The sequence below is a fragment of the Pteropus medius genome, unplaced genomic scaffold, assembly GCF_902729225.1.
Source record: "Pteropus medius unplaced genomic scaffold, Ma_sr-lr_union100, whole genome shotgun sequence".
NCBI classification, from domain to species: domain Eukaryota; kingdom Metazoa; phylum Chordata; class Mammalia; order Chiroptera; family Pteropodidae; genus Pteropus; species Pteropus medius.
In genome coordinates, this window is record NW_024344374.1 from 3,321,984 (window position 1) to 3,349,081 (window position 27,098).

Sequence of the window (27,098 nt, forward strand, 5' to 3'; positions counted from 1 at the left end):
ACAGTTGGGGACATATGGAGATAAGTTCCCTGGTGAAGCCCTCCAGAGTGCTGTGGGAGCTCAGAGGAGGTGGCGATGGCCTACTTAGGGGGCCAGGGAAGGATTCCTAGAGGAGCAGAAGGAGGGGAGCAGGGCAAGGGTGGTGTTAACGGGAAAGAGAGGGGAAAAGAGTTTCAGACTGAAGTACTGGGTATGTAAAAACACGAGCTGGAGTGAGCGAACAAGCTCATGTGCGTCCATCACTTCGTGGAGCTCCGTGGCAGCTGAATGAGGCTGTCGCAGGGACCTTCCCGCTGTTTTATAGATAGAGAAACTCAGGCTCTGGGGGCATCGACGGCTTATACACAGCCATGAGAGCGCGTTATCTGTCATCTGAACCTGAGTTTTTTTGAAACTAAATCAATGGCTCTCTCTGTTGCACCGGTCAGCAAACACTGTTTTTCTTTAATGGCCAGCATTGTGGCCAATGAGGATTAAAAGGAAGATAATATCAAGGTTTGACTCTGAAGTGCTTGCATATAAGATTTAAACAATTGATAATGTCACAGGACAGGTTGGAATAAAGGCCCATGCAAATGCCCTGGGACCACTGCAGAGGTGAGCTCCAGAGAACTGTCCTTAGCCCTGTTTAATATTTGGTACCAGTGATTTGGACAGAGACATATAAAGTCCGCTTATCACATCTGTGGCTGACACACAGCTGGGAAGGATAGAAAAAATGATTGATGACAAAATCAAACTTCTAAATGATCTCAGTTGGCTGGAACGATGAGCCAAATCCAGTTAGAAGATGTGCAGCAGGGGTCCATGCGAGGGCCGGCATTTCCCTTCAAAACGTCGACTGTGCAAGAATAGGAGAGGGGAGCCCGGCCTGGCCCCCCGCCAGAAGGGAGAGATCCAGGGGCTTCGCCACACCAAGTGTTTAAAATGTAACAAACTCGCATGCCCTTAGTCTGTGTGAAGATTAAAATCACAGTTGTGGCTCACATTTAACGGGACATTTTATGAATCACTTTGGAGGTGGCCTGGTGATGGGGGACAGCATCGTCAGCTGGAGGAGGAAGTTATTCATTTCTTTATCTGGGCAATGCTCCCTGTGAGCTTTCCTGGACAACATGGAGTATTTGCTGAGGACAGACTTGGACCTGGCAGAAGGACTTGCACTTACACTCTGCCATGTATCAGTTGTGTGACTTTGGGAGAGTCGTGGAGTATTGCTGGGCGTCAGTGTCCTTATCAAATGGGCACCCGCGTTTCAATCTCATAGGGTCTTGAGAGCAATGACTGAGATCATGTACATAGAATGCTGAACACAAAACTTGACCTGAAGTTAGTATTACAAAAAATTAATAATGCTTACTGTTAGTATCCAGCCAAATCCAGTGATGTCTATAAATAAGAAGCAGGATCCCAAGCCCCTTGGGTCAGGGCTCCAGTCTTCAGGTGGGTTTCAGGATAGGATGATTTTAGGATGATTTTTTCCTCCTGTAATTATGCCCGTGTGTGTGTGTGTGTGTTTGTGTGTGTCTGTCTCTCTCTCTATGATAAATTTCAAGATGGAGGAAGGACCCAGCCCCCAAATCACTGAGGCATTAAACAGAGAAGAGAGATAGTCATCTGAATTAGGGTCAAAAGTCAAAGTTGTATTGACAGCCAGGGAGATGTGGGGCTGATTTCCATATTCCGGGCTGGGATGTCTGTTCTTAATATACTTTGTTTCAGATAATGGTTGATTTCGTGGCCCCTGGGTCTCAGTTGCCTCATCTGAAAAGTGACAGAGTTGGACCAAATTAGTGGTTTTCAAATATACATGCTTGGAAGGTGCTGGTTTGTTTTGAAGTCAAGTCCATGACTTCCCACTCAGATAAATTCCCGATGGCTCCATGTTAGACCATCGGAGAGATAAAGTGCTCCTTGCCTTGGGTGGCTATAAAGAAAAAAATGCTGGCAGACTCTCTCCTGCCACCCTCACCATCCACACCCCTGTAATACTGTAACGAGTTTTCTTCTTGGCTCAGGGGAAAGGAAGAGGGAGAAGCGCTGGATATGGTGAAGTCGCGGTGCTTACACACTTCTCTGAGTGTGCCCAGGGCGTTATGGAGTGAGGCAGTGAGAGTGTATACTTTCCGTTTCCATCAATACATCTCTCTGAAATTTTATTTTTGATGACAGTATTAATAATAAACTACCTGCGGACTCACGCAATACTATATATATATATATATATCTCTTATGTCCATTGCAATTTCTGTCACCAAAACATGATCTATAGCATAAATAATAAAATACAATAAAATACAATAAATAATAAAATACAATTTTCATTGTACTTTTATTTTAACATTAAAAGCATATCCCTTGAAATAACAGTGTTAGATTGCCAACTGTCTTTTCTTGGAAAAGATGGTTTTCCTTCTGATATTATGGCTTTCCCCTTTAAAGGGGGAGGAGTGTATCATTTTGATATGATAATATGATAATCAATTATCAATATGATAATCGATGTAAGATGGTTTTATTTTTATTTTTAAGTTATTTTTAACTGTGTTACTTGGAAGAATAGAAGGTTAACAACCTTATAATTGTTTCCTTCTTTCAAAAGTTTCACCTGGTCCATGAAATACAAAAAGAAAAAAAAGCCTGAAAACGAATTTAGGAAGAGTTTATGCATTATATCCCTCAAGTGAGGAGGTGGGTAAGGATTTAAAATTATTAAATAAAACACATAGTTGTGATGGTTGATTTCATGTATCAATGTGCTTGCACCACTGGGTACTTAGGTATTTGGTCAAACAGTATTCTGGGTGTTTTTGTGTTGCAGGAAGCGACACCCAACGGAGGAAATTGGACCTTGGACGCTCAAGACAACTTTGTTAGAGGAAGGAGGATTTATTGCTGGCAGAGTGCGTGAGGCTTTAACAGCACCAAAGCACAAGCTCCCCTTGGTTAGTTTTCTTACATCATATATACCTCTGCAGTGTCCATGCAAGGGGCGCGTGATTCCTTTGTCTGAGGTTCTACGTGCACCTCCTGACTCAGGATGGGAGGCGGGGTTTCAGGTGGGGACTGCAAGGGGGAAGGAATTCCCGGACCACCAGTCCTATCTATTTACAGATCGTTTCTCTCATATGTGTGAGAACAGTTTCCAGAAGGCCATTCAGAGATCTATAGGATGTGTTTACTCTATAACTGGCTGAGTAGGTCATTTCTGTAAACCCTTCCCTTTGCATTTCTCAGATGTCTCCTCTCTTATTTGGATGAAATTAACATTTAAATCAGTAGGAGACTGAGTGAAAAAGATTACCATCCCTAAAATGAGTAGGCCTCATCCAATCAGTTGAAGGTCTGCCTGAATAGAACAAAAAGGTTGACAATCCCTCAAGGAAGAGCGAATTCTTCCTGTCTGACTGCCTTCAAACTCAGATATTTGTTTTGTGTTGTTTTTCTGACTTTGGACTTAAACGGAAACATTAACTCTTCCTGGGTCTCAGGCCTTCGGACTCAGCCTGGAACTAAACCATCCATTCTCTCTGGGTCTCCAGCTTGCTGACTCACTCTGCAGGTCCTGAGACTTAGCCTCCATAATTGTTACATGAGTTAATTCCTTATAGTCAATCAATCAATCAATCAATCAACTCCTGACTCCTGAACATAGTGTATTTAGAATCCACCAGGCTTCATCTCCCTCAATATAGGGCTCAGGGTTCCCTACATACTTTATGTCAAACATAAATAGCCACTTTTCCTTGGAACCTGCCTCCTTCACTTAACCCACTCTATTCATTCCAGTTAAAATGACCTCCTTCCCATTTTATCTGTATCTGTCAAAATCTCACATTCTTGAAGGCCAATGTCGCACATCACTGCCAAAAGAAGCCTTCTCTACTCTTCCTCCTCTGACTGCACGTGATCTTTAAGTCCACATAGCATGTAACCATCACTTCTTGGCATCACATTCTGCCTTATTGTGCATTTCACTGTGTATGTCTCCTTCTGCCCTTCCCATTAGACGGACAGAAACTGCATGAGAGCGGGAGCTGTCTTTTTCTCTTCCTCCTGGTCCGAGCACAGCTAATAAACACGGGGTGAGTTGAATGGAACTGAACACTTGTCCCTAGGTCATCTGACTCAGACAACCCACACAGAATTGCTGCGTCCTAAATTTGAGCAGGAAACCTCAAAACATCAAATGTCATCTCCTGCTGTCTCCCTGAAATGGCCCTGTCTGAACTGGTTTTCTTTAGCTGAAGCCATGACAAGACCTGAGGTGTGAGTGGGAAGAAAACAAGAAAGTCAAGTTTTCAAAAACAGTGAGAGGTGTTGGCATAGATTTTTCTGTGGTTTGTGAAGAAGACACGTTCACCTCTCTCTTATTTACTCAGGAGACGCAGAACCTGGTTGCTAAACAAAGTACCCCTGGCAACCCGCTAATTATAGATGGATACACGCACACAGCTGAGCTTGGCATTCAAGGCTCTGGGTGATCTTACCCCAACCTGCAGTTACAATCTTATTCCTCCTCCTCTTTAGCTCCCAACTTCAGCTCAGTGCCACCTAACGAACAGTTGTCATGCCCTGTACTGTGACAGGAAACCAGAAAGGCATTGGAGATACCAGGACGGAGAAGACCCAGCCTATTCCTTTGAGAGGAACATTAGGTGGTTCTCAGGAAGGAGTGACACTATCCAACAGGAAAGGGAGAAGGAAGATGCACTGAGACTGCACCGCACTGCAGAAAACAGCGATGCCAAAAGACAACCGGGCTTGAATGTTTGTAGGTTCCATAGGTGCTAAACGAAGTGCATTTTTAAGTAAATTTATACTTATTTTCTAGTGATTTTAATCACACTTGAAAATTGCATCTTTTTTGATTTATAGTAACCTTGGTCAAATTATTTAATCTGTCCAAGCCATGGTTATTCATCCTTAAAATGGATGTTAACATACATAGTAGCTATCTCAAAAAAGTGTTTTACATCAACAGTGGATAAAAATGCTTCACAAATTATCAAATATTATTTTATTTTCACTAGTTTCTTTGCACATGGTATAAGGCAATGCTAGTTAGGCTGTAGGGAAACATAGTGGTGGAAAATAACTAGGACCTCTTCCAAGTCACATTCATGAATTACTTGGTGACTCCACATAGATCACTTTATTTTTTCTATTCCTCCCATGTGCCTAATTTAGAAGACAGGGAAGATTGTATCTGCCTTATATCTACCTCCTCCAAAGACAGAGAAGATGATTTAGAGTCTAGGAGACAGTGGGTACCTATGGGAAAAATGGAAGGCAGTATTTTTCATCATTCTCTTTCCCTCTCGTTCCATTTTTATTTTTTATTTTTTGGTCTTTGCCAAAGACAGTTTTTCATAATATGTTTTTACTTTCTAAGGCTGGCAAGACCTCCAACTTGGAAAACAAGAGTACTTAACTGCGAGTATGACCTGGTTTTGATTTCAAACTAGGAGAAGCATGACAATTATGTTGAGGACGAAAGATGCATTTCTACCTTAGAAGTAAGTACAGCACTAGGCAGATGGCTGTAGTGGAAAGAACATTAGAATTGGGGTCAGGACACCTGGGTTTGAATTCCTGTTCTGTTTTTCATTAGCTCTTTGACATTGAGCAAATTAATTCACTTCTCTGGTTCTTGCTTTTCTTGTATATAAAATAATAACAGCACCATTTATCTTAGAAGGTTTCAAGGTACTCAGTATATCTGCTCTTGTAGCTCATGCATTTGGGAGAGGATGTTGTGTAGAATGCTACTTCAGCTCTGTAAATCTCAATGCCTCATGGAGAAACATCTGTACCTTTTCTTCCCTATCTTCACTCACTCTCATGGTAATCTAATGTTTTATGGTCTTAAATACCATCTATTGTTTATGATTCTCATGTACCTGGATACTCTACATGTCCACTTGAATGGATAATAAGAATCTCTAACTTAACATGTGCAATGCTGAACTCCAATCTCCCCTCCCCAATCTGTTTTACCTATAATTATTCTCATCTCTGTGAATAGCGGTTTCCTTCAGTTGCTTAAACTCAAAACCCTGGAGTCTTTCTTGACCCCACTCTCTCAAACCCACATTCAAATTATCAGTAAATCCTGGAGGCTGTCTCTACTTTCATAATATATTCCAGAACCCCATCACTTCTCATCACCTCTGATGCTGTCATCTCAATCCAGGACACCATTTGCTCTCACCTGAATTCTTGCAATGGCCTCCTGACTAGTTTCTCTGCTTCTGCACTTGCTCATTTAAAAACTCTCCCTAACACAGCAGCCGGTGGCATCCTATTAAACATAAATAAATCCAATCCTGCCACTCCTCTGTTCAAAACCTTCCCAAGATGTTCCATTCTCACAGAGTCAAGCTGAAGTTCTGACGGCAAGGTTGGGCTCCGTACCTCTCCGATCTGACTGTCTTCTCTCCGCCCACACCGGTCTCTTTGGTGCCTCTGAACACCCCAGGCTCTCTCCTGCTCAGGACTTTTACTCTGGTGGTTTCCTCTGCTTTTATTACTAGCCTTCCAAATAGGTCTATGTCTCTGTCTCTGTCTCTCTCTCTCTCTCTCATCTCTTTCAATCTCTGTTCAAATGCCACCTTCTCAGCAAGACCTTCTCTGACCACCTCATTTAAAACTGCACCCTAACCCCTGCCCTCCTGACCCCTTCCCCACTTTGTTCGTATCAGAGCACTTTCCACCTCACAACTAGAATGTAAATTCTGGGACAGCAGGTAGTTTGTTTGTTTCTTTGTTTATTCACTGATTTATTCCTCTTAACCATGCCTGGCCCCTAGTAGGTACTTAACAAGTATTTGTTGAATGAATGAATGAATAATTAGGACATTCTACTAAAAGGAACATCAGTGCATGAAAACAATCATTGGTTACATTATCTCCATTATACAGACTAATAAAGCCCTGAAAGATTAAACAATTTGCTTACGTTTCTACAATGGGTGTGTTTATGGTCAGATTAAATCAGGGTTCATAGTGTTCAAGTCCATACTCTTTCTATTATGCTACGAAACAGGATACACTTGAAAAGGAACTTAAAATTTATGCTTAAAAAATTGTTTTTAAATTTCTGGCCTTACCTCTGCGCATAGTTCCTTCAGCCTCTGATATCTATGGGGATGTTTAGGTAAGAGGATTCTGTGCCCAATACACATCCTACAGAAAGATCTGTACATGTGCTGAGCCCTGGCTCTGTTCCCAAACACAGCCTTCCCTGTCACCTCTCAACTGGGGCATGAGAGTGTGGACAATCAGGCCAGGGGAGGGCTGGTGTTTCATGCAATCATGCAAATGACTATGCTACTCTGCGTTGAAGAGTCCCTTGGCTTCACGTCCCGGTCCCTGATGCCTGCTTCCCCGTCAGGCGGGCTCCCGTCTCTAGTCTTCTGAAACAACTTTTTTCCTTTCTTCACACAGCTTTCGCTTTCCTGCTCTTAGCTTGATGTTGTGTCTGGCCACACAGGCCATGTCGGCTATTTTTACTGACAGCAGTCACCAGCCCATATGGTTCCCATTACCACAAACTGTTACCTTCACTGAAACCAGTTTGCAAATGAGTGGACTGCAGACAACAGGGAGGCCAAGTCCACATGGCCACTCGCCAGGCTCCCAGAATTGGCCTGGACAGGTATGTTGGGCTTGATGAATGTCCTTTAAAACCAAATTAGGTTGGACAAAATGCTGATTAATTACTCACATATATATATATATTTTCTTCTCCTTTTCCTCCATGTTCAATTCAGTAGGTTTTCAATGGGGTCAAGTTTCAAAGGCAGGCTGCTTTTTATAGGGAGACAAATTGGAGTTTTGTTTCTTTCCATTTTAGGAGCTTGCTCCATGATGATATCTCGATGGGACATGATGTATGTTAACCCCTTAGGGAATGACAAAAAATGACACACCACCATTGGTGCAGAATATACAAGTGGATTCTAAGAACCATTGCCTCCAGGAAGATGGTTAGAGACCCCCAGGTCTTCGGTGAAATTACTAACATCTCCTTCAGGATAAAAAACACTTTATAATTCATAAAACATTTTCAAACACATCATCTTGAATTTCGCAACCTTGCTGTGAGACTGGGTTTTCCATTTGCATTTCGAGGCTCTAACTGACTTTCCCAAGGCAACGTGGCTAGTAAGAGCCTGCGACAGGATTCAATCTCAGCTCCCCTGACTTCAGGCCAGAGCACGTGCCCCATACCACAGCTGTCTGCGTGGCCTGAAACAAACCAGGCAGGGCTTATTCAAAGATATAACCCAGCAGCTCACCATGGGGCCTGATGGGGCATGTTGCATCGAAACCAGAAGTTGGCATTGAGGCCCAGGCTCGCTATGGCACTATAAAACTCCTGTCACTCCAGCCGGATGACACCGAAATGGCGTAAACAAAAGGCTTCTTCCTGTGGTGTAGAATGTCACCTTTCCAGGGCCCAGGATCTCTTATAATGCACTGAGAGGAAGCCTTCTGGAGCGGTGGGTAGGTGACAGGGAGTACTCCAGATGGAGGATGAGACTAGAAGGGCAAGACATTCTAAGACCACTTCCGGCCTGACTATCTGTGATTTGCACCCTCTGCCCAGGCCCTCCATGGTCTGCCCAGGCCTCTCCTTCCTCGCCCACCAGTTTGCAGTTCTACTTGTGTCTTTTTTGCTCCTCAGACACACAGTTCTTTCCTACTTCAGGGTGTCTGGGTACATTCGTTGTTCTCTTTACCTGTTCTTTGTAAGTCAGACTTTCCACATCGATGTCCTCATCTCAGAAAGTCCTTCCTTGGACACTGAGATTGAATAGTGAACTCTCCGCTTCCTCCCCTCCCTCCCAAAAAAAAGATGTTCATGTCTCAACATCTGGAAATGGTGAAAGTGACCGTATTGGGAAAAATGGCCTTTGCAGATGTAATTAAGTTCAGAATCTTGAGATGAGATAATACTGGGCTTAGAGTGAGCCCTAAATCCAAAGACAGGTGTCCTTAGAAGAAGGAGAGAACGTAGAGACACACAGGGAGAAGGGGGCAAAGTGAGGCTGGAGGGAAAGATTGCAGTTATGCAGGCCCAAGCCAAGGAATGCTGATAGCCACCAAAAGCTGGGCAAGGCAAGGATGATTCTCTCCTAGAGCCTTCAGAGGGAGCACAGCCCTGATGACACCTGGATTTCAGATGTCAGCCCTCTAGAACTGTGAGAGAATAAATTTCTGTTGTTTTTAAGCCACCAATTTGTGGTAATTTGTGACAGCAGTCCTGGGTAATAATACGGCCATCTAATTTAATGAGCATCCCCTACCCTCCCCATATACACAGGGACACTGTCTCACTGTTAATTCCGTGTTTGAGCCTTTCGTGCCTATAATCAATCTCTAAATATACCTCCATTTGCGATGACCTGTGTTTTGTCTTTATTCCCATTTCTCGAAGGCCGGGACCATGCCTGTCTTTCTCACCTTTACACAGTTTCTAGCACATTGCCGCCATATAGCAGGTGTCCAAAAATATAGAATAAACAAGTTCTGACTTTTCTGGCTTCATATCACTCCCTATGCTCCTCCACACTTCACTCCTGCTACACTCCTCCTCCCCCCGCCCCCCACTGCCTTCTTGTTTCTCAGTCCCCCGCCCACCCCCCCTACACACGCGCCCTTCTTCCTAGGAGGCTGCCAGCCCCTTCTCTACCTGGCAAACTCCATCCAGTTCTTTAAGACCGAGCACGGAGCCTTCCGGTGGAAGCATGGCCTGATTCCCTTCCACATGGCCCATGGTTCCCGTCTCTGCTGCAGTGTGTCGGAGAGGAGACGAAGGTCCGGGTACCTGACTGACTCCCCACTAGGCCCCAGGCTCACTGAGAGGCCAGGTCCATGTAACACATCTGTAACCCAGCACCCTGCACAAGGCCTAGCACCGAATATGCACTTCACACAAGCATGTTAAATAAATGAGTCTTTGCAGAAAATGACTATTATAATCTATTTTTTAAAAAATAGACCCTATTTTTTAGAACAGTTTAGATTTACAGAAAAATTAAGAAGATTTACAGTCTCCAAATACCTGGCACTCAGTTTCCCCTATCATTAACATCTTACACGAGTATGGTACATTTGTTACAATTAATGAACCAATATTGACGTATTATTATTACTAGTGAAAGTCCATGTTTTACTCAGATTTCCTTAGTTTTTACCTAATTTGTTGTTGTTGTTATTCCAAGGTCCTAACCAGGAAACTACATGACATTTCGTCACCATGTCTCCTAAGGCTTCTCTTGGCTATGACAATTTCAGACTTTCTTTGTTTTTGATGACCTTGACGGTTTTGATGAGTAATAGTTAAGTATTTCGTAGAACACTCCACTATTGGAATTTAACGTTTTTCTCATGATTAGACTGGGGTTATAGGTTTTTAAGAGGAAGATCTCACAGATATAAAGTGCCATATCATATCATCATATTATATCAAGCGTACATACTATTGACATTATTTATTGCTGTTGACAGTGACTTTAATCTCTTCACTAAGGTAGTGTCTGTCAGGTTTCTCCACTGTAAAATTATTTTTCCCCCTTTCCATACTGTATTCTGGAAGGAAATCACTATCAGCAGCTACAATTCATTTTAAGCTTTAATTGTGCTTTGTCTTAATAAGTAGTACTTTAAATAACATCCACCATTGATTAACTGTCACAACGTTCTAAATGGGAAATTGAGGGTCAGGTACATTAAACTATATTCCCAAGGTCATAGAGCTAGTAGAAATAGAGACAAGTTCAGTTAGATCTGTCTCCAAAATCTGACCTCTTCACCATGCCCCCGAGTACCAATGATCTGGATTCTTAATATGGCCTTCCAAGTGTCCTGGGTTTCACTCTGCTGAGAGTGAAATAGAAGCTTGGGTTCAGGGAGCAATAATTTATCATCTACACTGTTTTTGGAAGCAATTTAACATGGAGATCAAGCCCACGTACCAACATAAGCCTCTTTATGCACTGCCAACACCATAAGCAAAAGTCATAACCTCACGTCAGCTCTGCCTGACACACTTCGGGGCTGTCAAACTCTAGTTTTGGCAATCTAGCTCAAGTATATAAAATGAGAGGAGTGGGAGGGCAGAAAGTGCTTTAAGATTATTTTTAAGGGCACAGGGAGGAAATGCAGTGACTTACTGCAGGCTGGCTACCCAGGAAGATACTGGCAGAGCTGGAACTCGAAACAGTGTCTTCAGTTTGGCTCAAGACTATTTTTATTTAAGACAGGTGGCCTTCAAGAAGTAATGTCACGGCTGATCGCTGTGCACACTTGGCAGGCTCCATGGGTAAGAGCAGGGACTGAGAAATGCACTTCCCATCACTGACGTACTGTTGCCTTTATACCACCCTGGTGTCATTTGGGGGGCCGTGTTGGAACACGTAATTAATCTCTTATGAGGCTCATCTGTCCTCCACGAATAAATCCTTAGGCTCTATGTTAACCAGTTAGGTATTTCATAGGTGTATATAAAAAGGAAGCACAACGGTGTATATATAAAAAAAGATGAAGTACTAAAGAAAGAAGGGGAGATTCAATGATCTGAGATCTGTCATCTTCCCTTCTACCAGGAAAGACATCCTGCTTCTCAATGAGGTCATTTCCAGAGCTTAAGAATGAGGACCAATGAGATAGGCTTGCAGGCCCGCTGGTCTATGTGACTACACACAGAAATGAGGTGACATGGGTTAGACATGTTTTATTTTATAGAATTCCACGGGATCATTTCAAGGGCGACTATGATAAGTCAAGGGCAACTAAAACTGTTCCAAGTAGATTCTTTTTAAGGTAGTTGTATAATAAGAATCTCTATTATGACAAAAATTTGTAGAGAAATTTGTCTCCCATATCATCTCTTGTGTATTTTCTTATAAATTTGATATGATTGTCCCTATTTTACAGAGGGATAAATTAAAGCTTAGAGAATTTAAATCTCTTACCTAAGGCTATGAAGCTAAACCTGGACTCAAGATTTCGACCATGATTTTTTGACAATTTGCTGGTGATCATCGTTGTCTCCTATTTCTGTTTATAACACAATACATATTTATTCTATATATCTCATGCTGCATTTAAGTCCAGATATTCTAATTAAGTAAAAACTGAAGATGCAACTTCAGGAGATGGATGAGGTATTCTATTTGCACAAACTGAAAAATAAGAAGGGGAGTGGGGAGCTGAAGAATTTGGGGTGGATTCTTATGGTATTTTGTTGCTCCAGAGAAGGCCGAAGATGCCAGATGTACTAGGGAACTGGCTGAGAAAGAAGAGAAAAATAAGTTATAAGGAAAGCTTGAGATCAGGTGAGTTTTAAGATGAGGGAAGGAACAGGAGGGCATCTGATTCATTTGCACTAACCCAGCACTGCCATGCACGGCCCTCAGACGAGTGCTGGTTGAATGAATGAATGAATGAATGATAATTGAAGAGGTAGGTTGAAGCAATAACTGGTTCACCTTCTTAGGACTTTTCTTTCTGGGACAGATTTCAAACAAGGTTTTTTTCCAGAATAAATATAAAGGCCAGTTATAAAGAAGGACTCTCTGGAAATAATAGAGGGACGCAAAGCGTAACCTGCTCAGTGGTGCTGCGAGTGGGCGGGACCTTCTTTTGTTAGTGGATCAAATGGATACAGAAGAAAGACGATGACACAGTGCCAACAAAATTTGGGGGGCCAATGATTAGAAGAGTCATGTCTTAAGAACATTCATAAGACTATAAAGACTGACAGAGATAATAATAAAAAATGTAACTAATTTTTAAAAATGCAACTAAATTCCAAGCATCAGTCTAACCTCAAAGTGAGAAACCAAAGTACAGGGGGGACTGGACAAGGGGTCTGAGGGAAGAGGCATTTTACTTCCCCTCCAGAGAGCTTGTGGGGCAGACATTGAGTCAAAGAGGGCTACACTTGAGAAATGCTCCATGCTCATCAAAGGAAGATTTTGAATATGAGGAAAATGAGGTGGTTTCCAGATGACAAGCAAATTCTATTAGTCACTAAATGAAGCCACTCTCGCTCCCATTTTCAAGATCCATCTTTGTTTAAAAACAAACTAAATGAGCTCTCCTAATATGTGGTTTCTGGTTACAGACATGACCATAGACTCAACTCACCAGCCCCACCTGATCCTCTCTCGAGGGCCTGGGAGTCTGGGATGAGGGATAGGAGGAGAGGAGGGGGACAAAAGGAATGAGGTTCCCTGGAGAACAGTGCTAGAAAGGAGAAACAATACTGGCAAGAAAAGCTTATTTGCTCTGTGTTGGGCACTACACATGTTTTTACATAGATCACCTCATTTCATCCTTACCGCGGCTGTGTGATATGGGCACATATATTATTTCCATTTTATTATTGAAGAAACCGAGGCTCAGAGAGATTAAATAATTTATCTAAGATCATACAACTCATGAGCACAGAAGCAAAGATTTGACTCCAGGTTCTACGTCCTTAATTACTGTGGTGACTGCAACTCTCTATCCTTTCCTGAGCATCAGCAAAAAATTGATTGGTATCGGTAAAGCATGCATCACTTGGGAAATAAAAAGTCACTAAAACAAGAGATATTGAAGAAAAACTAGAGAATAAAGTATCTAGCAGACTGCTTTGCATATAGTAGGTCTAAATCAACGTTACTCTTCCTTTGACCCTCTATCCGTTACTCAGGGGCCTAATCCTACTGCTTCCTTTGGCAAATCGAGAGAAGACTTATTAGTGAATATTGTTTCCTAAGGTTCCCTTAGCATGGATATACACACTCAAGTGCTCATTATACAGACAAGCGAGGAGAGCTCTTTGAGACCAGGGGTCTGGGCCTGGTGGATGTGCACCTCAGGTCCGCGGTGGGTCACAAGACACAGGCACGCTTCCTTCTTGCTCTCTGTTGGTCTCTACTCCCTGAAAGAACTTTCATAGAAATATGTTTTAATAAGTGAACTAGTAATTTTTCTTCCGCCACAATTTACTCTATTATACAATTCTCACACACATAGGATCCCTTGTGAATAAGATTTAAGTAATCTGGAATTCAATGCACACAATTTATCTGTGATAAATAGTAAGAGAAAGAAACTGGCAGTGAACATGGATAAGGGAGGTAAGTAGCTGGCAGAGCAGGATTCAAGGTGTCTGCTAGTGCTTCACATATAGCAGACGATGAAGAAACACTTTAAGGGTCACAAGAAAAACTAGAAAACTATAAACATTCACAATCCTACTCTCTTTCCCTTTTCTTCAGCCCACTAAAAGCAATTCTATCTTTTGCTAACCAGTTTCTTCCCCCTTTCCACCTGTATCAGGCAGGAAAGTGTTCAGCTGTAAGAAAAAAAGAGACACCAAGACACAGTGGCTTAAATATTCAGAGGGTGATTTTCTCGTATATACTAAGTCTGGCTTCTGGAATTGGTTCAACGCTTCATCAATGTCAAGACCAGGGATCATGCAGTTCCTTTGGCCTTGAATTCATGCTCAGCGCCTCAGAGTCAAAAAAGGCTGCCTAGCTCCAGGTATTGCATTTATTTCGAGTCAGAAAGAAGAAGAAAGGGGTAGCACACACCACATATGTCTCTTTTATCAGAAACACTAGTATTTCCCCAGAAGCTAAAAGAAATATGAACAGAGATTGATCTGTAATGTGGTTCATTGTGGCATCATTTATGGAATCAAAGAACTGGAAACAAATTACATGCCCAAAGAGAACAGGACTACTTAAGTATATGTTGTTAAAATATCTGTACAATAGAAAATTAGGCAGACAATAAAACATTTTTAAAGAATCCTTAGATGTTGGAAAGTGCTCATTTAAATTTTTAAGTGAAAAAAGCAGGACACAAAACTATATGATTCCAATTGCAATATTTAAAAATATATAGGTATGTAGAAAAGAGGATTGAAAGGGTCTCTGCCAGGGTTAGCAGAGTTTTCCCTTTTCTGTTTTCCTTTATTCTTTGCCTCTTTCACATCTTCTCTAATGAGCAGGTTTCGTAACTGGAAACTATTTTATTAAGAAAAGATCTCACCCTTGCCAGACCTCCACTTTGTCCACTCTTTTATTCCCACGCCCATCACCTACCAATAAACACTCACTCTCATGTCTGATTCTCAACCCCTGACCTACATGGGGAGCTTCAGACTATTAACTATTGGGGCAAGTCTCATCATTCAACCTCCAGACTAATTTTGGTACGGTGACTGTATGTCTCAATTTTCACCCACTGAATAGACATAATTATTAATAGTTCTCTCTTTCTCTTTCAGAAGTCCCCAGTTTGGATGATAAATCATATGTTCCCCTAAATTTGGGGGATGGATAGGGACTCTGAGTGAGGCCAGGGATGTCCATCGCCCCAGTACCCCTGAAGGCCTCCCAACTGGCTACGTTTCCAGCTCTCAGAAGTCACCATGGGACATTCAACAAAGGAAAGAGCCTTGGGGCGGGGGATGGAGATAAAGATTCATACTTGAGCTACATTTCTGACAAGCTGCATAACCATCAGGTCTCTAGGCTGTGGTGTCTTTTTCTATAAATCAAGGACTGAAATGCCCATCTGGCTGAACTATTGCCTGGAATAAGCGAGGGAGTCCATAGAAAGTGCCAGAAGGTCTGGCCTCAAGCCTGGCGAGCACAAGCCCGCTGCCACCTCCTACTCCTGCCACAAACAGTCTGAAGTCAGCTACCTCGAGTTAATCTGAGGTTCCCCCAGGCTCTCCGTGGTGTGGACATAGTGTGGGGACATCCTGGAATTAACGTCAGGGTGAAGCCGAGTGGTGACTGGCGTAATCGTATCTGATTTATATGTGTGACCACGCAGGAAAGAATGTGGGGGGATTAGCGACAGGAATTAAAGGGCTTTAAAAAACACGGGTGTCGCCTCCCTCGCTCAGCAGTTCCTGGCCATGTAAGCCATCTGCCAGGGGGTTCTGATATGCACTTGATTTCTAGGTGAGCTGTCCTTTTGGGAAAGGCCCAGGAGAAATTCAGGTCATCTATAAGTGTGTAAAGGGACATCCCCTCGCAAACCTGTGAAGAGCAGAATAAAGGGCCTGTGTTGACACGTCCTGGGTCAAGATTTTGGATCTGAAATCCTGGGCCTTACAGTATGAACTCAATAGACACATAGGTCACGGGCTAGTATGCCTCTGAAATGGGCCAGTATACTTTTTTTTTTCACATTTGTTTGCACAGAACCTTCTTCTCACATGTAGGTGGAGGCTTCCATTTCCCTGGGAAAGAATTAAAATTTTTTTCAGCAATAATGTAAAGAGACAGACAGCATTGTTTCCATCTTCTGACATCTTCCCCTTGGTTATATCGAGTCAAGCATCTTACAAGTTAGATTTTGCTGAGAAGAGAACAAAAAAGATTTTGAAATCCCCAGTCAAGAGCTACTTCTCATATGTTACTCTGAGCAACTTGGAATATGAGGGGTGCTAGGTTCCTAGAAACACAGAGAGGAAGAAGAAATGTTTGTATTGTGGGGGTTCATGGAGAAGAAGTAAGAACAAGCTCTCTAAGTCAAGTTCTTACTACCTCCAGCTTTTGAGGGGGTCAGCTCTGGGGCAGGGGGTAGAATATTCCAGTATGAGAGAATCAAAACATTGCCTCGCTTCCCCGAGTACAGTAACAACAGCATGGACGTAACACGAACAGTAAGTAGGAGAGCTCACGCTTGTGAGCACATCACCCGTGCCAGGCGGTGTTCTCAGTCCACCTCATACATGATTTCATTGAACTCTCTCACAACGGCCGCAGGAGGCGGGGACTAGTGCTAGGCCCTGTTTCTGAGATCAGGGAATGGAAGCACAGAGAATTTGGAATCCATTTTCCAAAGCCACCAGCTAGAAAGGGACGGAGCTAAGTTTCAAGCAAGTAAGAATGATCCAGAATCCATGCTCCAAACCCCAAGACCCCACTACTTCTTGGTCACGACACCAGCGTATATCTATTTTGAGGCTTACTATGAACCAGATGCCATCTTAATTATATTACAAATATTACCTCCTTTGACCCTCAATAACTCCACAATGTAGGTATCATTATCATCTCCACTTCACACATGAAGAAACAGAGGCAAAAATAAAATGTTTTGAAACATTCACCAAATCACAGAGCTAGCATGTGCCACAGGGAGATTTGAACCCAGGCAATCTGGATCTGGGCACCTGAGGATATGGCTGACCTCAGGATTCTGTAGTGCCAGGGAGCGTAGACCCAGAGAAGACACCGGGCCCCAGTGTCTGAGAGAGGAGCACTTCGGTCCATTAGCTCCAGAACGCAGCAGCCCTGGAAAGGACTTGGTCCCGTGCTTCTAAGTGAGCACTTACCTGCATTTTCCTTCTCTTTCTATTCATCAGGGCTCATGTGGTATAACAGAAGGATCACACTCATCCTCCATCCCCTTTCCTTCTCTATCTTTGTCAAGGCGCTTGAACTAATAGAAAGATTGAGCTGATCTCCTGCTACTTCCCCGCTCTTTTCTCCATCATTAATAAAGCTCACTTGGAGAAATCAAAGGGTCGCACTCACCCTTCCTCCCCTCATCTCCTTCTCTTTTTCTATCCTCGTCAAGGTTCAGCTGGACTCACAGTAAAAGACTCCCACATGACTTGTCTGTGATCTCTTCCCCCTACGACCAGATCCTTATGCGTAACAAATCTGACCCTCTCACTCTTCAGGTTAAAAGCCTTCAATGGTTCACACTGTCTAAAGCAGCACTGTGCAATGGAACGTTCTGTGACAATGGAAATGGTCTATATCTGCACTGCCCAATACAACAGCCACTGAACACATGTGGCTATTGAGCACTTGAAATATTACTTGTGTCACTGAGGAACCAAATATTTCATTTTATTTAACTAAAATAGCCTTGCGTGGCTAGTAATGACCGCACTGGACAATGCAGGTGTAGAGTATAAAATCCCAAGTCCTTAGCCTGCCAATGAGACTCTTCCTGACCTGGGACTCTCTTTTGGTCTAGAGCATTCTAATCACCTATTCTTCACCTGCAGCTGCTTGCAGTGTCCTGATCCAGGTGAGCTACTTTGGGCTTCTGCGCCTTTGCCCAGCACTAGGACTTGAGCCAGACAAAAGAGGAACACAACTGAGGGAGGTGCCACGCTCAGGGCCACGCAGTGCGGAGCCCGGAAAGCTCCTCAGTGCTTTGCCTTCTCCATCAGTCCTCACTCAGCCTTCAAGCCCCATCTCAAATGCCTCCTCCACCGGAAAGCCTTTCCCAACATCCCCAGCCAGAGCCAGGTCCCTTTCCCTCCGTGTCACCTGGAGCTTACACAACACTTTGTCATTCCCCTTCTCTCAATGAGCCTCCTGTCTGTTTCCCGATCTGCATCTCTTTGAGTCAGTTTTTTAAGACCAGGGACCATGAGTCATTCACCTCTACATCGACGCTGCCCTCGCCAGAGAAGGGGCTCATTCAGTGAGTGCAAATTAAATTATTGAATTGAATTTCTGTGGCAACGGAAGTCTTCCATTCATCTGGCCTGACCCACAATGACGGCACGCCCCCCCACCACAAAAAAAAAAATCTCAGATGTGGTATAATTTGGGGTTAATCCAGGATATATGATGTTGGCAAACAGAAAAGAGAGGAGGAGAAATGATCACTCTCATGACTTTAAATCTAAATTCTCTCCTAAGTCCAGCTAGACTTCATTCCTGCAAGGCACCCCATTCCCCCCAGTCCTCGGCCCCTCCACGGCACATCCTGCCACCATGTCGCCCCTCCCCACCATGACACGGCCTTGCTGTGCTGGCCTCTGGCAGACTTTGGACTCCGTCCCACTCTTCTTACCTCCAGTAGAATTGGACGCTGTTGGTCTTGGCAACAACCTTGAGGCCACACTTGTTCCTCTACCAGCACTAATTAGTTACTGAATAAACAGCAAGAGAGCCTCGGGATAGGTCCACATGCCGGACCTTCAGACTGGGTGGAAAATGTCGAGATGTACTGAAACTTCTGCTCTGAATCACGTCTGGAGGAAGAAATGTTGGAGAGAGCCAAATCCTGAAACACATGAGAAAAATAGGAGAATGGGGCACAGTTCTTCTTGGAGTTTCTGCGTCTTTGTAACATGGTTGGTTGTTTTGCATTTTGGTCTATGGGGGCTGCATGAAGCCATGGCAGTGACTGAAGTTTCACATCTGTGGATGGTTTGGAAGAAGTAAAAGGATCGAAGATTCATCTAAAATGTTTAACCCCTAGTATGGGATGGGAAATTACAGCCCTACGGGCTGCCTGGCGTCAGGGCTCATCTCAAACACACGCATAATCAGAGGGACTGCATTGCAGCCCAGAGAGGGGAGGTGGCTTTGCTGAGTGTACAGAGCACGTTAGGACCAAGGGAGTCCAGGGCTCGAACCTGGGTTCCAACTCTCAGGTGAATGTTCTTTCTGTTGTAACTCAACGAGAGAGGGAATGTGGGTTTTGGACACACGAGTTGACTTTCTTTCTTAACAGTCTTCCCTTCCATCATTATAAATGTCCTCAACAGAGTAGGGAACTAAGAAGTTTGCTGTCGCCACTAGGTCATCACATCTTCTTGGTGGGGTGATTGGAACAAGCTCAGAAGCTAGGGGCAAATGACCTTGGGTCAAGTCCAGATTCTTCCACTTGTTTGCTCCTGACTTTAACTTTCTATGAAATGGGGCTGATAAACCTGACTTTACAGGCAATTTGTGGGGATTAGATGAAATAATGGATATAAGGTACCTAATTTGACAGCTCTGTTTTTCATATTGAGCAGCTGCCCTGGGCCTACTCTGGGGATTCGGAGGTGCCAGCTGGATGCCCAGGAGGTAGTAAGCATCCATTGTGGCCAGCTGGTAGGGATAGGTTGAGGGTGGAGATGGCAATTAACGTAAACTCATTGGCCGAAGACACTCAAATCCGAGGAGTTGTTCTCACTCCCCATGCACCCTACTGCAGCCCCACTTCTGGCTTTGCAGCACCCCCTCCCCGCCCCTAAGCCCTAAGACATCTGGAGCAGCTGACTCAAGCACCAATGAGATAATGTTTTTATTTGCCCTGTTTGTTTTTTTATTTATAAACCTGGGCTCCTGGGAGAAGAAGCCAGATCCAAAGGCAGGTCCGAGATGTGAAGGTCAGCCCTGAGGCTGACCACAGGACCACGGGGCCGGGGCCCAGCTGGGGAAAACACCAGGCCGCCACACCTAACAGTCCTTTCCCAAGGGCCCTGGCTCGCACTGTTACTGCACTTCTCTGTGCCCAGCCCTGGGTGGGAGGCTGCAGAAACAGAGGCAAAGCCAGCAAGGATCCTGCCCTAGAGACCCTCAGGGGCTCTCGGAAAAGGCCAAGAGACTATTGTATAATGCAATATAATCAAGCTATGATGACAACAGAAGCTCATAGGCTTACTTGAGGATTAAATTTGTTGTAGCAAGTCTTCAAGAAAAGTTAACAATTATTGTTACAGAAAGGGAAACAGGTACTTTAGAAGCAGCAAGGAGGCTGGGAGTCTAGTCCTGGGGGTGGGATGTGCTGGAGTCGATGCAGGGCTCTGCTTTGAGGAGAGACAGAGACACAGGAGACTCAGTCCCTGACCCCAGAGAGCTCCCAGGTCACATGAGAAATAGATACGTGAATAACCACATGGCTGTGCTAACCCTGCAGGAACACTCTCCAGCATCACAAGCTCCTAAACCTCCCGGAGCCTCAGTTTCCCCATCTGGACCTCTATCTTCAGTATCATAATCATTCTTTGCGTTGATGAAATAAACCAGTCTATGTAATGCAGTCAGTAGCCCTCTTAGCCCATTGTAAGAGCTTAGTAAATGTGATTTAATAGGAAGATAATGATGAAGATTGGCAAAGTATTGTCATGAGCCACTCAAGTGGCAGATATGTGATGGGGATCGGGGGGGGGGCACTTGGAAGCACCTGAAGGTGACATTGGGTTGGACATAAATGACGAGTAAGAGTCCAGCAGGCAGAGGGATAGATAGGGAAAGAAAACTGAAGAGGTGTGAGATCGCACGGCATTCTTGAAAAATAATAGCAGCTTGATATAAAAACCGAGTTTCTTCTAGAGCATTTAGATATGTTTGCAAAGGTAAGGAATCACTTCATGGACTATAAGGACCTTGAAGGCCAATGCAAGGAGTATAGATTTTGTCTTGCAGGCCAGTGGTTTCAATTCTCTGGCTCTTTTGCCTCCCTCCCTCCTTCCCTCTTTCTTTCCTTCCTTCTTGACTTCTTGAGCATCACTTTGGGCAATGGTGACTGGATTCTGCTGGGACCCCCTGAGGAGCATATAGAAAGTGCTTCAAAATTGTCCGGAGATGGGAAATGGGGGTCACTAATCCACCTGCTTCCCACCCTCATTGGTTAGGAACTGCTCTGTGGAATGTTAACTTTTGAATTTTCCGATTTGCCCAAGCATCTCTGCTGAGCAGGTTCCCATGGGTGCCCTACCAGATGATGTGAGAGAAACCCCAGGGCAGCGAGTGAGCAAGGTGGTGGTACCTCAGACGCCACCAGCAGTGGAGTGAAAGGTGGGCTGAAGGGATGGGAGGTGGACACAGGCAATGTGAAGGCAAGATCTCGCCAACAGTGTGGGTGTGTGGAAAGGTGAGGAGGGAAAGGATGTCTATTTAGGCAACTGTTGTGATAGGCCAGGTAGAAAAACAGTGAGGGAGGACACCAAGCACTTGGAGTGAGAGGAAGGGGAGGTACCATTTTGGAAAGTGGTTAGAGAGGGAGCATCTACAGGGTTTGGAGGCTGGATGTAGAGCGTGACTGGAATGATTGCTAGATGTCCAGCTGGGGCAGCTGGACAGATGGTGACGCTGCTCACCGAACAGGAAATTTAAAAGGTGAAGGAGGTTTAATTTTCCTTTGAAATGGATCAGGGATTTTTCCTTTTCCGGGTAGAGAGAAATTGAGTCCCTAGCTTCTACTAAGCAACTCACTGTATAAAACGGAAAGGAGTTCCCAAATCGGGCAAGTAGGGCTGTATGGCAGGGAGCGAATGCACAGAACTTGCTGGGTTTTTTTTCCTCCACTTACTCTTGTATCTACAGAGCTACTACCTTCTCCTCTGTCTTGTAGACTCATAGACACTTGATGCTGGAAAGACCCTCTCTTTTTGCAGATGGAGAGGGGGCCACAGTGAAGAGATAAACCCGCTTTCACACAGTAAATAGGAATCAGAATCCCAACTGTAACCTAGACCCATTTCTCACTTTTCTGCCTTCCATTTTAGGTCCCCAAACCTCACTGAGTTTATTAGCAGCTTTCTCAACCTAGAATGGGCTTGGGGGTGCTCTGTTCTCATTCTCTACCCAAACAAGCAAATAAAAAGCCTCTCGTGTGTGCAACCTTTAGAATATTCGATGCCATTTCCCAGTTATTACCTCTCTTAAGCCCCAGTTCCTCATTGCGTCATCCAGGATGAAACTGGTCCACAGAGCGGTAAAACAATTTGCCCAAGGCCTTGTGACCAGAGGAGAGACCCGGGCCTGAAACCAGCTCTCCTGGATCTTTCCTTATTTCTAACGTAGAATTAAAATCACGTCCATGTATGAAGCACACTAGCACATAGCAGGTACCCATTCGATATTATTTTCCTCTTCTTCTCATCTGATCTCTTCCACTAAACCTGCTGTGTCTCCCACAGTTCCTCTAGCAGTGCATTCCAGAGGAGTTCCTGGATGACTCTGTCCCCTTCAAAGAGGACAGGAATGGCACAGAGATCCCTGCCGCTCAGACAACTTCTCTAATCACTCTGAGCCTACGTGTCATGGCCCTCCAGATAAAGTCCAGACCCCATCCCCTGACACTGAAGTATCCCACAGGCACCCCCTCCCTGCTGATTCTGTCTTCTCTTTGAAACCATCCTGCCTGCCAGGGCACGGTTCCTTGTCCTCTCAGTTACAGCAGCAATATGGTGAGTATACTCGGTACCCTGGCAGTCACTGCCTGTGTGGGGAGTTGTACCTGCTACTAAACCACGCTTCTTGAGAGTTACACATGTCTTATTCATACCGTGCTCCTCTGTTGATTAGGGCAGAGCTTGGCACAGGGTAGGTACTCGGTAAATATTTGTCAGATTAATGCAGCTATAAATGAATACATAAATCAGAGAAGCAATGAATGGAGATAATGATACCTGCCCTTAATGAACTTGCAGTTATTGAGGTAAATATACAAGATGTAGGAGAGCAGAACATACTATGAGGTGTCAGACCAATATGGACCACATTCCCATGGGTTTATAAAATGGACCTTGAAGAGTTAGCCTGTGTGCTCATATGGCCTGTGTTGGTGCTGTATGTTTCGCTGTTTGGGTGGCAGGGGTCCCAGGGAATGGGACCTTGTTTATCATTATGGAAGCAACCATGTTGTCATTTCCGAATAGAGGTTGGCACAGAAAAAGCATTCAGATCATATTCAGATCAACACGGCAGATTCGAGTCACAGGGCAGTCTGCTGTTCCCACTTAGTGGGTAACCTGGAAATTCCAAAGGGCTCAAGCATCTTAAGTTCTTAACTTTGCTCAACTGCTCTGAGACTCAATTTCCTCAACGCTAAATCATTAAGTTGAGACACAATGGCAACTGCCTCCCGGAGTGGTTTTGTGAGGATCATGCAGATTAAGCAACGCGTGGCTGGAAGATGCCTGTCCTAGTGTCTGCCACCTAGTAAATGCTAAGTACCTGGCAGTGATGCTGGCAAGAATAATGATATCCACAAGGCTGGCGATTGATCGTTCCTGAACCTTAGTGCAGCACCTGGCTTGTAGGTCAGGTTAAGTAATGTTTGTTGAAGAACAAATAAAGTCAGATCCTCCAGGATCTGATCAGGCAAGAGGGATAAACATGTGGAGTCAGTTACTCAGGAGAGCAACTGAGCCAAGACTCTGAATGAGTTCATGAGAAATCAGGTTTGTTTCTTTATAAGAGATGGATGAAAAATATCGTGAGAAAACAGGAAACTGAGATCCTGATGAACCAAAAAGAAGGGCAGTAATTGAAAAAAGCCAGATGATGCCTTCTTTTTCTGAGCGTTAGGTCCATTCCACAACAAATAGGGAACTACTTTACATGAATGATACAGTGGTCATTTAACTGGGCTGGACTGCAAGGTGTTCTGGGATCTCAGTGATCTTTTGAGATCCCTTTAGGATTCCTTGGCTGGGTAACTGACAAGGAGATGAGATAAATCCAATCCCTGATGAAGTATAGTGGAGATGAAGGCCGGGGTTTCTACGTGCTACCTAATTGTAGTGTTTTGGGTATAACTTGTCATTATCCGTGTACCGTGACCACTTTACCCCATGTACTGTGACCACCTTACCCCAGTGACAACTGATTAGACCAAAGATTCATTCTCTGGCTGGAATCGTGACACCAAGTATAAGCAGCAGACTTGAGAATCTGGCTTGAGCATCTGCCCTATAGGAATACTCCATATTATATGCTGATGAAGGGACACAAACAGGTTCTCTCTAGGGAAGTTACAACTATGACACAGAGAATCAGAAAAAAAGGTAGAAATAGTGGAGAAACCTGCAAGTAGAGGGAGAAGTAATTGGAGACAGAAAGAGAACAGAAGACCTTGGCACAAAGAGAGCCAGAACAGAGAGCCCCATGACCGCTTCTGAGGAGGACAAACATTCCAGGACAAACACGCTGTCGTTTCTCACGCCATGAGGTGTCACGGGTACTGTTCTCCCTGAGGCCTGGCAGAGCAGCTGCCTGTTTCCGGAACTTCCTTCCTTCCCTTAGAATATTCCCACAAAATCTCTGCATCTAAGGCAGCCCAATTTTTTATTTGCAACCTAAAAGAGACATCTGTCCATATGTCCTGTTTCAGGTTTGGGCTGCTTCTGCCCTGACATCTACAGAAGCTCTGCAGAGAAGAGCCTTGGGCCAGGTGTCGCCATTCCTCCAATCTGTGTGGTGGACTTGGTTGACTCCAGGCCTGCCCAGTTTAGGAAACACCCCTGTCCATTGCCAGAAGGCCTGAGGTGGCAGGCTTCAGAAAGAAGGCAAAGTGAAAGAGATAAGTCCTCAGGACCTCAGTCAAGCGATCTAAGGTGTCAGACTGGACATTTCTTCAAGCAGGAGATGAGACTTGTGTCAGGAGAGAGGGAGATGCCTAGGGTATCAGTGGATGTCCCTTGTTCTCGATGGGGGTTGTGCTCTAAGCAGCCCAGGGACACAGAGCTGTGCAGGGCTGATGCCAGGCTCACCATGCAACAGACACTGTGACCAGTGGCAGATTGCTGCTCTCTGAGGGGGGTGGCAGGACCCCTCTCAGAGCTTACTTGCTGTCGTGCCATGCTCCTGAATTATGAACGTTGCTGCTGAGTTGACTCAGACAGGGTCGAGCCTATTTGTAAGCTGAAGCCTATTTGGAGAGTTGGCCTGGGAAGGCAGTTGCTGACAGCTGCACTCGTATTTAACCATTTTGTACAGACACTGGTTAAACACATTCTCTGCTCTTTTCTCTAAGCTCTAGTGTTGGTAAAGACTATGTCCCAGTCTTCTCTGTATTTCCAACATGCAGCATAACTGTAGGCACAGGGAAAGTTCAGTAATCACTGTAGAATTTATGAAGAAACATTCAGAGTTGGGGAAATATTGTCCTAAGAAAACCACAAACCTAAGATTCCAAGTCTTATACTCTTCAACCTGAAACCTTCGTAGGTAATTGTAGGCAGGATGCATTCATATACTTCATGCTTGAAGCAGAGGTAGCTGTAACATGGAAGAAACACTTTCTTACCTGGAGACGGTTCAAATCTTGCCTTTAGCATTTATTTGCTGGGAGCCTAATGGAAGATTATGTAACACTTCTGTGTCTGTTTTACCACCTGTTAAACAAGGCAATAACACCTGTTTATTGAGGATTTGGTGAGCTGACACATGAGAAAATGGCAGCCCACAGCACAGCTCGATAAATGTTTGTTGAATGGCAAATGCCATTCTGGTGACTAAAGTTCACTATGGCTCAGTTCTGCTTCTTGCCTTGATTCATTCCCCCAGTTGTCTGCCAAAAACCAATTCTGTGCTCAGCCTGATTTCTTCTCAAACTAAGAGGGACGTTCACAGGGCTGACTGGCATCTGGTAGGAAGCCACGCTAGGTCATCTACTTCTCATCCTTGGGATACAGGCAGTGATCGATAGACTCTAAAAGGGAGTCCCTGGCCTGAGTGTGTCAATCCATCACTAAAGCGACTTCTCGAGGAGAGCATGGGCATCTTTAGAGGGAGGGATTCAGCAGTGCCAGCTGACTGGCACCAACTGGCAGCAGGGGGTTCTGATTTTAACAATGCCTCTGAGCTTATGCCAGTCTCATTTGGGGTAGAGAAGCCACAGGTGTAGGTTTGCTAACTACATGATTAAATAAGGCAGAATGTCAGGAGAGAGGCAGAGACCCAGGTCATGGATATACTGAGAAAAAACTATGATAACTTCTTTACACCTTCACTGAGAAAAATGCATATAAAGCAACAGAATATCACTGCAGAGGGCACGAAGACTCACAGGGAGGCCTGCCGGAGGGCGGCAGCCTGGGATGCATCACAGAGGAGCGGGATGTGTGCACCTGCTGACTGGACAGTCTGAGCCAGGCTTTTCCCATATGTTATCTCTCATTCATGCTGCAGTCCTATGTAGTAGAGATTATTATCTCAATTTTTATTTTTTCAAGTATATGATGCATGAATATGATTTTTCTTTTTTTTTTAAATCAAATACTACTAAAGATAGTATAACAAAGAATAGTAATCCTTGCTCTCTCCATCCCTGTTTACCGGTTCTGGCCCATACCAAGACATTTCAACTACTTTAACTGTTATTTAACCTATATTTCTAAACAAAATTTGTATGCTGTTTTTTGATATATCAATTTTAGACCTAAACATCATTTGTTGACATTATCCTGATATGGTAATTGAGTAATTAGGTCTCATACACCAGCATCCCGGTGAAAGGGAAGTGGTATTTCATTGTGGTTTTGATTTACATGTCTCTAATTGGTAATGATGTTGAGCGTCTTTCCATGTGCATAT

General features: G+C 44.2%; 1 long non-coding RNA gene across 1 annotated transcript in view; it reads right to left on the bottom strand.

Annotated features, from left to right (window-relative positions):
* Positions 1–18,858: 18,858 nt before the first annotated feature.
* Positions 18,859–27,098, bottom strand: part of LOC120608723 (uncharacterized) — a 121,461-nt gene continuing 113,221 nt past the window's right edge. The window contains exon 3 of the long non-coding RNA XR_005654496.1: positions 18,859–19,065. This is a non-coding gene — a long non-coding RNA (uncharacterized LOC120608723). The remainder of the gene's footprint in view (positions 19,066–27,098) is intronic.